This window comes from Mustelus asterias, chromosome 7, assembly GCF_964213995.1.
Source record: "Mustelus asterias chromosome 7, sMusAst1.hap1.1, whole genome shotgun sequence".
Classification (NCBI taxonomy): domain Eukaryota; kingdom Metazoa; phylum Chordata; class Chondrichthyes; order Carcharhiniformes; family Triakidae; genus Mustelus; species Mustelus asterias.
The window spans coordinates 122,717,599-122,729,726 of NC_135807.1; the positions used below are offsets into that span (position 1 = coordinate 122,717,599).

At 44.4% G+C, this 12,128-nt stretch overlaps 1 non-coding gene across 1 annotated transcript; it reads right to left on the reverse strand.

Annotated features, from left to right (window-relative positions):
• Nucleotides 1–2,859: 2,859 nt before the first annotated feature.
• On the reverse strand, nucleotides 2,860–3,059 carry LOC144496213 (U2 spliceosomal RNA). The gene has a single exon (XR_013498395.1). It is a non-coding gene; the product is annotated as a U2 spliceosomal RNA (small nuclear RNA).
• Between the last annotated feature and the right edge of the window lie 9,069 nt (nucleotides 3,060–12,128).

Genomic DNA, 12,128 nt, shown 5'->3' on the forward strand with positions numbered 1-12,128 from the left:
AAATCATAGAATCCCTACAGTGCAGAAGGAGGCCATTCGGCCCATCAAGTCTGCACTGACCACAATCCCACCCAGGCCCTATTCTCGTAACCTCACATATTTACCCTGCTAATTCCCCTGACATTAGGATCAATTTAGTATGGCCAATCAACCTAACCCGCACATCTTTGGACTATGAGAGGAAACCAGAGCACCCGGAGGAAACACACGCAGATGCGTGGAGAATGTGCAAACACCACACAGACAGTGACCCAAGCGGGAATCGAACCCGGGTCCCTGGCACTGTGAGGCAGAAGTGCTAACCACTGTGCCACTGTATTTGGAAATATTAAAGTTGGTGGGGGAAACTGGATTTTGTGTCCACCTATTTTGATGGTTGACAAATTTCAAAGTGTTTAACAATTGGACTTGGCAGAAAATGTCTGCTGCAAGAGAGATAGGTACCTGCAGAAGCTTAAAACATGTTTCTAATCTTACAAAAGATTTTCTGCCTCTGGTGAATTGGCAAATTCCACCCCAAAGGGAATACATCAACCAATCTATTTGCCTGGCATTGCTGTATTTCCTGGAGTTGTAGATACCTAAATAGTTGGATGTTGGGATTGTTACCTCCAAGTGTTGCTAAGGTGATAATGGTTGGAAAATGTAATATGTGACGTGCGTAGAATTGTTGTGGAGTATCCATTCCTTTGGGCAAGTGCATCAGACATTACCTTGGGTGAAAAATACAACAAACATAATGGACCACTGACCGATGTTGCAACCTCATCTGTTCCATTACTGCTGCAAAGGAAGAGGAAACCTTGCAATGAGTACAATAAGGAAAGAAAAATTTACATTTACAAAGCGCCTTTCCCAATCTCTGGACGACCCAAAGCAATTTACAACCACTATAATGCTTTTTGAAGTGTAGGCATCGTTGTGATCAGACTCCTGGTCAATTGTGGGGGCATCACAGCCTAATATTGCGTTACCTGACAAACATACTCTTTCGCTTGCCAGCAGAGGTCACTGGATAACGATGAGTGGAAACGGTGGGCCAATGTTCAATCTTTCCAACTCATTTAGAATCATAGAATGGTTGCAGCATGGAAGGAGGTCACCCGGCCCATCATGCCCGCTGACTCTCTGCAAGAGTAGCTCAGCTCCCCCTACCCTTTCCCTGCAATTCCTATCCTTTTGGATGCTTATCCAATTTCCTTTCAAAAGCCCCAATTGTACCTGCCTCGACCATTCTCTCAGGGAGTACATTCCAGATTCTAACCTCTCGCTGCATAAGGAAGTTTTTCCTCATGTCGCTTCTGGTTCTTTTGCTGGTTCTTATTCATGTTTGTGTAAAAGAGTTGCCTGTGTTTGTCATGTGTCATGGTAAAAGCAGAAGAGGATTTAAAGGGCACAGTTTTTCTTCACTTGTGATGCTAATAAAACCAAGTTGTAGATTCAATATTAACAGATGCAGCTAAAATCCTTGGGTGGGATTTTCTGGCCCTTCCCGCTGGTGGAATCTTCCAGTCTGACCCAATGCGATCCTTGCATTAGGTTCCCTGGTGGTGGGTTGGGCGAGCACACAAAATACTGTATACATTAGCGGGTCTGGAAGACCCCACTGCAGGCCAATGGCAAGCAGGAGATCAAGCCCTGGCAGGGCAGGGGTCTGGAAAATCCCATCCCTCATTTCTTAGCATCTTTTATCTTCTGTTGTCAATTACTTTTTTGTAAGCTTTTGTGTCTTTTAGTGAATGGCTATTGTGATGTTAGTTTATCTTTAAGAAACGTTTCTTTTAAATCATGACCTCTGCAGCTATAACAAGCTTTGGTCTTTTCGTTGTTGCCGGGCTGTCTGGAGAAGTCCTTTTATTGCTGCTTCAAAGGCTTAAATGGGGTTTTGTTTGTTTTTACTCTGGGGCTTCAGGTACTTTCTGGGATTTTTTTATGACCTTGCATTGTGAGAGGGAAGATCGAATGACAAGTCAAAGTCAGGTGGTTCCTCCCCAGAAAAAAACCTAAGGATTCATTTTCAGTTTTGGTTTAGAAAGGGGTGGTCAGCAGACTGGAAAGCAGTGTTATTCTCTCTCTCCCTGGTTTTGGAAATTCTGCTGTTAGCTGGAGGCAGGGTTCATGGCCTTCCTCGAGTGGAATCGGCTGTTGGTGCCTGGCTTGCCTAGAGTCTCTCTCCCTGTGTTTTGGGGAAGCTGTTCTTACTTTAACCTGTTCTGGGTGTATATCAAGAGGGCTGCTAGAAGTTACAAGACTGGGAAGTCAGAGTTTCAATTCTCCACCCAAAGGACTGTTCCAGCATCATGTGAACATTCATATTTTGCTGCGTTAAACCTGTGCAAGGGTTTTATTAATGGAATTTGTTTGATTGGAACATTTTCTATATTCATTAAGGATTATACAATGTCATGATTTTTTTTTCTTGTTTGGAATTGGTAAAAGTTATTGCTAATTTTCTTTCTATACATGTTAACTATATTCTTAGATAAACTTTGTTTGATAAAAGCTCCCTAGTGGGTCAGTTGAATCATACCTGAAGTGAAATATCTCAAGCTCACCCTAGCCAAATTCAAAGTGCAAAATTTATGACCCAGGCAGACATCATAGAACACCTTGGAGTTTCTGACCTGAATTATAACACTACCATTATTTTTGCTCCCTACCCTCTGCGTCCCTTCCATTTCGAATAGGACACAATAGATGTTGGGAATTACACTCTATCTGCTGCTGGGAAGAAGAGGAGAATAATTTTTTTTATACTTTTCCAATTCAATCAAATCAAGTCCAATTCAGAGTCTCAACAAGTTGAGACATTTCCAATCCAAGCTGACAAGACAGGGCCTCCACTCCTGTCTTGGGCCTGATCTACATGAACCAAGCTGATTGGAGTAGGTGCAGACTCACCTCCTCCAAGGCTTGATCTCATTTGCATCTTAGCCAAAAAGCCGAGATGCCGCTTTTAAAAATTGCTTCAAATTAAGCTTAAATGTAACCTAATGACCTCAACCAAGTGATAAGAACAGATACTACACTTGATCTTAGCCAAAAGGCCGAGAAGCGAGAAGAGGAGAATAAATGCCAGGCTGGTGAAGACACAGTAACAGTAGATTCACCAATACCCCCACTGTAGCTGCCCACGCAGTACAGTCAGAGACACCTTTCACACTTTGGATTGCAATTAATGGTGCCACGTAGTTAAAGTTTACACATTAGCTTTGATGTAATTAAAATGTAAAATGCTACTGTTGAGCTCAATTTAGTTTTTAAAGAGTTAAACTCACAGGATAGCAGGGTAGATTATGTTTCAGACTGGGCATCTGGACCAGTGTCCTGAAGACAATGCAAGATAGTCTGACATTCCAGAGATCATTCACACTCATTGTTCCTACAGCAACTCTATTCATTGGAACTCAGCAAGGGTCATTGCCATGTTAGGTTGGAGGATTCTGTTCTGCAGTTGGCTGGGACATAGGGTGGGGGCCATGATCAGTTTGACGAAAATTTGATACGATTTGTGCTTTTAGGTAACTAAAGGAGCTGCAAAAGCAGGGAGCAGTCTGACAGCATACTGCTGTGGAAAATAGGATAAAAAACAGAATACTGTAAAGGAGATTTCAGCTGTGGACTGAATGCAAAGGAGTTACTCTGTTCAATTTGAATAACACAAATTTATTTAAAATAGAAAACTTCCATATTATAGCACTTTTTATGACCACCAGACATCTCAAAATGCTTTACAACCACTGAAGTACTTTTTGAAGTGTAGTCACTGTTTAAATGTAGTACACATATAAGTGAAAATGCGCTGGCAAATTCCCACAAGCAGCAATAAGCAATGTGATAAGGACTAGCTAATATGTTTTATTGTGATGTTGATTGAAGGATTGGTCAGAACGCCAGGGAAAACTCCCCGGTTCTTCTTTCCAAATAGTGCCATGAGATTTATTCATCAACCTGAGCAGGCAGATGAGAGCTCAGTTTAACATCAGAAAGATGGGACCATAGGCGCAGCACGATGGCACAGTGGTTAGCATTGCTGCCTCACAGTGCCAGGGACCCGGGTTTGATTCCCGGCTTGGGTCACCATCTGTGTGGAGTTTGCATGTTCTCCCCGTGTCTGCGTGCGTTTCTTCTGGGTGCTCTGGTTTCCTCCCACAGTCTAAAAGAAGTGCTGGTTAGGTTGATTGGCCGTGCTAAATTCTCCCTCAGTATACCCGAACAGGCACCAGAGTGTGGCGACTGGGGATTTTTCCAGTAACTTCATTGCAGTGTTAATGTAAGGCTACTTGTAACATATTAATTAATAACAACATCTCAGGACAATGCGATGCTCCCTAATATTACACTGCTGTGTCAGTTTTGATTTTTTTGTGCTCAATGGAACTTGAACCTGGAACCTGAAAGAAGCAGCTAGATAAGATCATAGAGTCATTTACAGCACAGCAGGAGGCCATTTGGCCCATTCAGTCCATGCTGGCTCTCTGCAGAGCAATCAAGTCAGCTCCACTCTGTATCTGTTGTTCTGTTACAGTTCTTCCTGTCAGTCCTTGGTCCCATTTTACTCCGGCTAGATCCCTTCCAATCTAAATCTATTTTATATTGTTGCTTTTTTTTTCTATTTCTAATTGAAACTTTGATATAATGATCATTATTACTCAAATATTCCCCACTGGGTCCACGTGGCCCAACTCATCTCCCGGCATCAGATCCAGCAATGCCTCTTTCTAGTTGGACTGAGAATGTCCTGATCAAGGACATTCTCCCGAACACATTTCAGAAATTCCTCCTCCTCCATATTCTTTATTCTAACAATTATCCCAATCAATATTTGGGAACTAAAGTCCCTCAATAACTAAAGCATTCTTTCTGGTTGTCTCACAGCTTGGAATGGCTCCTGCTCTGCCCAAGACTGCAAGAATCTACAAAAGGTCGTAAATGCAGTCCAATCCATCACGCAAACCAACCTCCCATCCATTGACTCTGTCTACACTTCCTGCTGCCTCGACAAAGCAGCCAGCATAATTAAGGACCCCACGCACTCCGGACATTCACTCTTCCACCTTCTTCTTCAGGAAAAAGATACAAAAGTCTGAGGTCATGTCCCAACCGGCTCAAGAACAGGTTCTTCCCTGCTGCTGTCAGACTTTTGAATGGACTTACCTTGCATTAACTCTATAGTGCTTTCACAGCTCTACTTTACCTGAAGATTTTCTCTCTCTCTCTCACTAGTTCAGTTGGCTGTACTTGCTACCCCATGGCTTGTGATGACCTTGGCAGTGGGACCTTCCTCTGTTATTGTGGCAACTTGCGATGATGTTGTCACTAGCAAAGAGACTGAGAACCTGCTGCCCACAGCAGGAGAGTTGAGAAGAGTTCACTGATACAGAAGGCAGCCACTCCTCCTCCCTTACAGGGCACACAGGGAGCTAGCTCACAATCAAGGCCCAATGAGTGTTGGGATATGGTGTACAACCCACTGTGGGCTAGAAGACACATTCATTCCTGATTAGCATATACGTGGTCTCCAAGGGGCAAACAGGCAAACTATTGCAGGCCAACTCTGAGCTGGTGCAACATCAGGTAGTTTGGAGGTCAACGAGGTCAGAAAAATGTTTGATCTGACAGAGACTTGTAATCATTTGGAGGGTGGAGCCTTTGGTGATTTGTGGTGATTATCCCTTTAAGGGCAACACAGTAGAAGAAGAATGATATTGGGGGACATTGATAAACTGGAAAGAGTGCAGAGAAGATTTATGAGGATGTTGCCAGGACCACTGGACCTGAGTTATAGGGAGTGGTTGGCCAGGCTAGGACGTTATTCCTTGGAATGTAGGAGAGTGAGGGGTGACCTTATTGAGGTTTATAAAATCAAGAGGGCATAAATAGGATGGACGCATATCGTCTTTTTCCCAGGGAAGCGGAATTGAAAACAAGAGGGCATAGGTTTAAGGTGAGAGGGGAAAGATTTAAAAGGGCCCTGAGAGGCAACTTCTTCACACAGAGGGTGGTCTGTTTATGGAATGAGTTGCCAGAGAAAGTGATTGAGACAGGTACAATAGTAACGCTTAAAAAGCATTTGGATAAGTACATGGATGGGAAAGGATTAGAGGAATATAGGCCAAACCCAGGTAATTGTGACTAGTTAGGAAGGCACCAGGGTTGGGATGGACCGGTTGGGCCAAAGGGCTTGTTTCCATGCTATATCGCTCTATGACTCTATGATGTGGCTTGGGGGACCAATTGGGACTGAGAGTGGGTAATCGCCCCAGGAGGTGGAGTCCTTCCTTAGACAAAAGACATGTAGGGACTGTTAAGGTGGGCTGTTAACCTCTGTACAGTTATCTGTGAATGCGCATCATTACATCTTGTGAATATCTGGCAACAAGGATAAAACTGATGTCACTGCCACTGGCCCGCCACCTGTGAGTATGCTGTTTTAATCAGCATGAAGAAAATGTACATACCCGAATGCCTCTCTTTGGCAAGAAGACACGTTTAAGATGTTGAGATAATGCCAGACCCTGAGCAATGTAGAATTGGAAAGCATGGAAGTTCAAAAGCTGCGTGGGCAATGGATAAAACACAGCAAGACCCCTGAGTAAGAATCCACAAGAAGAGTGAGCAAAATGCAGGAACATACCTCTGCTCACACTGTAGACTAGGAGGTGAGGTGGTCCAGGAGGCTTCATGAGGGACAGATGCAGAACAAACCTGACTTGGCCGGCAGAGTCAATAGTTCACAAATATATAGAAAAAAATAACAAAATAAGCATCAAAAACAACAGCTGAGATTTTGGCGGGAATATTACCGGCATGCCCGCCCCCGATTCCAGGGATGGGCGACGCTCGGAGAACCCATTCTCTGTTGGCCTTGGGCAGGATTGTACAAAACTCGGGCAGACGTGCTGATAAAATTCTGCCCTTTTAGTTTAAGGAAAAGTGAAACTTAACTTGAAAAAAGAGAGTTTTATTTTGGGAAAAGAGAAAAGAGAACACGGAAAGCAATGTTTTAATTGAAGGAGAAGAAATGTTTCAAGATGGGGACCTAAAGCATGGGAAACTGAAGAGCCTGAAGCTGACAGGCCCCTGATCGGAACTGAGCCTGTACTGTGGTAGTGGTCCTGGCACTGATGGACTTTAAGCAGTAAAGTTGAGAACCTGTTTGGAAAATATGTTTAAAATGTTTTTTAAAAAACAATGGCCCCGAATGGGCCACACGTAATCGCCCAATGAAATAACAAAGAGAAAAAGAAGGGAAAACAGTCTGTCCAAATGGCCAGAGAGGAAAAAGAACAGCAGAGATTGCTGAGAAAGCTTTCCATCAGTAAAAAGATGTTTAGGCGGTTTGGAAGAGAAAAGCAGCCGGGTTCACGCCAAAACTTCCAAAGCGAGGGAAAAACACGGAGAAAGTAGAAAGGGTTGAGAGCTTTACGTTTTTAGGTGTCCAGATCACAAACAACCTGTCCGGTCCCCCTATGCTGACACTATAGTTAAGAAAGCCCACCAACGCCTCTACTTTCTCAGAAGACGAAGGAAATTTGGCATGTCTGCTACGACTCTCACTAACTTTTACAGATGCACCATAGAAAGCATTCTTTCTGGTTGTATCACAGCTTGGTATGGCTCCTGCTCTGCCCAAGACTGCAAGAATCTACAAAAGGTCGTGAATGTAGTCCAATCCATCACGCAAACCAACCTCCCATCCATTGACTTTGTCTACACTTCCTGCTGCCTCGACAAAGCAGCCAGTATAATTAAGGACCCCACTCACTCCGGACATTCACTCTTCCACCTTCTTCTTCAGGAAAAAGATACAAAAGTCTGAGGTCATGTCCCAACCGGCTCAAGAACAGGTTCTTCCCTGCTGCTGTCAGACTTTTGAATGGACTTTCCTTGCATTAAGTTGATCTTTCTCTACACCCTAGCTATGACTGTAACACTACATTCTGCACTCTCTCCTTTCCTTCTCTATGAACGGTATGTTTTGTCTGTATAGCGTGCAAGAGACAATTCTTTTCACTGTATGTTAATACATGTGACAATAATAAATCAAATCAAATCAAATCAAAATCAAAAACCGGCAGCTGCTGACAGTTCAGTGAAAAAGAGATGACAGTCTTAAAGCAGTAATGCGTTTAAAGAGGCAATGCATTTGAAGTGATAATGCACTTAAAGCAGCAACCACAAGAAGAAACAAACGGCAAGGGACAGGAAAAATGAAATAGATCCCAGATAGAGGGAAACTCTCCAAAAACGTCCATAAGCAACAAAGGCCCCAAGGAAGAGGCAAGACAAGACCTCAGAGGAGGCAATGTAGACCTCAAGGAAAGGGCAATGGAAACCCTCAAAGATGAGGCAACAAAGACCCCAAAAGGAGGGCACTGAAAGAGTCCAGAAGGAGAGCACTCAAGGACCCCAGAAAGAGGGCACTTAAAGACGCCAGAAAAAAGGCACGGAAAGCCCCTAGGAGGAAGAAAATGAAAGACCACAAAAGGAGGGCACTGAAAGACCTCTGAAGGGCAAAGAAAGACAATAAATGACCAAATGAAGGGCAACAAGACAATTGCAGAATGGAAACAAGTCACCACAAATAGCCTTGAGGTGAAATATCACGAGGCCTTGTTCATCATGGCCGGGGACTTCAATCAGGACAAGCTCAAGAGCATCCTACCAAGATGCCACCAACACGTCACCCAAACCTTTCACACCACTGCTACACAAAGATCAAACATACCTAATGCTCTATTGCCCACCCACACTTTAGCAAAGCAGACCACAAGGCTGTGCCCCTGCTCCCAGCTTAAAAGCAAAAACTGAAGCGGGAGAATCCGTCAAAGAAAGTTGTGCAATGTTGGTCTGAGGAATCGGATGATCTCCTACGGGGCTGCTTAGAGTCAGCAGACTGATCAATATTTAAAAACTCAGCGACTAACCTTAACGAGTACGCCACTACAGTTACTGACTTCATTAGTAAGACTGTGTGCCAAAGAAGCAAATCCATATGTTTCCCAACCGGAAACCATGGATGAAGAGGGATATCCACCACTTGCTGAAGTCCAGGTCTGAGGCGTTCAAGTCAGGCGACCCTAACCTATACAGGGAATCCAGATAGGATTGACGGAGATCCATCAAAGATGCCAAAAGATAGTACCGGACCAAACTAGAGTCCCAGGCTAGCCACACCAACCCTTGCCAACTATGGCAAGATCTGCAAGACATAACAGGCTACAAGATGAAGGCATGTAAAATCGCCGGCTCCAATGCACCCCTCCCTGATGAGCTCAGCACATTCTATGCCCGTTTTGAGGAAGAGGTCAGCGAGATTACACCCTCCATCCCGGAAACCTCGGCTGAACCTGTACCCGAGGTACGTCAGAGCAACCTTCTCGAAAGCCAGCCCACGGAAAACGACTGGCCCGGTTGGGGTTCCCAGACAAGCACTCAGATCCTGTGTGGACCAGCTGACGGGGGTACTCGCAGACTTCCTTAACCTCTCTTTATATCAGTCCGAGGTCCCTATCTGCTTCAAGAAGACGAACATCATCCCGGTACCTAAGAAAAGCCAAGCAGCGTGCCTTAATGACTATCGGCCGGTGGCTCTGACATCCATCATTATGAATGCTTCGAAAGGTTAGTCACGGCACGAATCAATTCCAGCCTCCCAGACTACCTGGATCCACTACAGTTTGCCTACCACCGCAACAGGTCCACAGCAGACACCATCTCCCTGGCTCTGCACTCAATCCTGGAATACCTAGATAGCAAAGACACCTATGTCAGACTCCTATTTATCGACTACAGCTCAATTTCAACACCATTATTCCTACAAAACTCATCTCCAAACTCCATGGCCTGGGCCTCGGCACCTCCCTCTGTGACTGGATCCTGAACTTCCTAACTCACAGACCACAATCAGAGAACTTCCTAACTCACAGACCACAATCAGTAAGGATAGGCAACAACACCTCCTCCACAATCATCCTCAACACCGGTGCCCCACAAGGCTATGTTCTCAGCCACCTACTATACTCCTTATACACTGATGACTGTGTGGCCAAATTCCCCTCCAACTCGATTTTCAAGTTTGCTGATGACACCACCGTAGTGTGTTGGATCTCAAACAATGATGAGACGGAGTACAGGAAAGAGAAAGAAAAAGAGAATTTGGTGAACTGGTGTGATGATAATAATCTCTCCGTCAATGTCAACGAAATGAAGGCGATAGTCATCGACTTCAGGAAGCATAGTGGAAGACATACCCCTGTCTACGTCAATGGGACGAAGTGGAAATGGTCGAGCGCTTCAAGTTTCTAGGTGTCCAGATCACCAACAACCTGTCCTGGGCGCTCCATGGCGACGCTATAGTTAAGAAAGCCCACCAGCAACTCTACTTTCTCAGGAAGCTGAGGAAAGTTGGCATGTCTGCTACGATTCTCTCCAACCTTTACAGATGCACCATAATGTGGGAAGTCAACTGTTTTATTTTTTATAGTTTATGTAATATTTTCCACAATGTATTTGTGCTAACATTTTCGCACAGGATAAATCATGCTGAGGTTTTAGGTTTTACTTGTGCTGGGGAATGTTACAATGTTCTGTCTGTGTGGAGTTTGCACATTCTTCTCGTGTCTGCATGGCTTTCCTCCGGGTGCTCCGGTTTCCTCCCACAGTCCAAAGATGTGCAGGTTAGGTTGATTGGCCAGGTTAAAAATTGCCCCTTAGAGTCCAGTGATGCGTAGGTTAGAGGGATTAGCAGGTAAATATGTGGGGGTAGGGCCTGGGTGGGATTGTGGTCGGTGCAGACTCGATGGGCCGAATGGCCTCCTTCTGCACTGTAGGGTTTCTATGATTTCTATGATTCTAATGTTACAACATGCTGGAATGTGCTGCTTACACTCACAGTGCTGTGATCAGCTAACCTTGGCAGAGACCATTAACCCATGGACAGTGCGTGGTCAGAGAGGTCAGAACCAATTAGTGTCGGCCACCTCTGCAAATGTGTTTAATTAACCAATGAATGTAAATGGATGTTCTCTGGAGTAATGTATAATAATGGCTGTGTAAGAGAGAACAGAAGAAAGAGACTGGTAACATCATGTAATGATGTGGAGATGCCGGCGTTAGACTGGGGTAAACACAGTAAGAAGTTTAACAACACCAGGTTAAAGTCCAACAGGTTTATTTGGTAGCAAATGCCACTAGCTTTCGGAACAGGCTGTCCCTTCATCAGGTGGAGTGGAGAAATGCTCACAAACAGGGCATACAGAGACACAAACTCAATTTACAGAATAATGATTGGAATGCAGTCTTTACAGATAATCAAGTCTTAAAGGTACAAACAATGTGAATGGAGGGAGCATTAAGCACAGGTTAAAGAGATGTGTATTGTCTCCAGACAGGACAGCCAGTGAGATTCTGCAAGTCCAGACAAGCTGTGGGGGTTACAGATAGTATGACATGAACCCAAGATCCCGGTGCTTGGGTTCATGTCACAGGGTTCATGTCACACTATCTGTAACCCCCACAGCTTGTCCGGACTTGCAGAATCTCACTGGCTGTCCTGTCTGGAGACAATACACATCTCTTTAACCTGTGCTTAATGCTCCTTCCATTCACATTGTTTGTACCTTTAAGACTTGATTATCTGTAAAGACTGCATTCCAATCATTATTCTGTAAATTGAGTTTGTGTCTCTGTATGCCCTGTTTGTGAGCATTTCTCCACTCCACCTGATGAAGGGACAGCCTGTTCCGAAAGCTAGTGGCATTTGCTACCAAATAAACCTGTTGGACTTTAACTTGGTGTTGTTAAACTTCTTAACTTCTAATAAACTCATACATTTGTACCAGACCACGAGGTGTTGGTGAATTCTTGAACCTTATAATTCTGGCGCAGTCAGCAATGTCACCGGTTAGATTTTGACTTGAGGAACACTGAAAGGCCCATTGGGCCAAGAGGTAAGAACCCCTCTTAACAAAGGTTCTTCTCCGTTATGCAACTCTAAGTCGGCCACTTGCGTGATTCCATATTTGTCTGACACCTGGTCTAGTCACTTCCGCTCGAGACCCCATTGAGCGCACTTCCTCGGTTAAAGTGTAGCCCACTGTCATTTTTTGACTCCAACCAGCTCA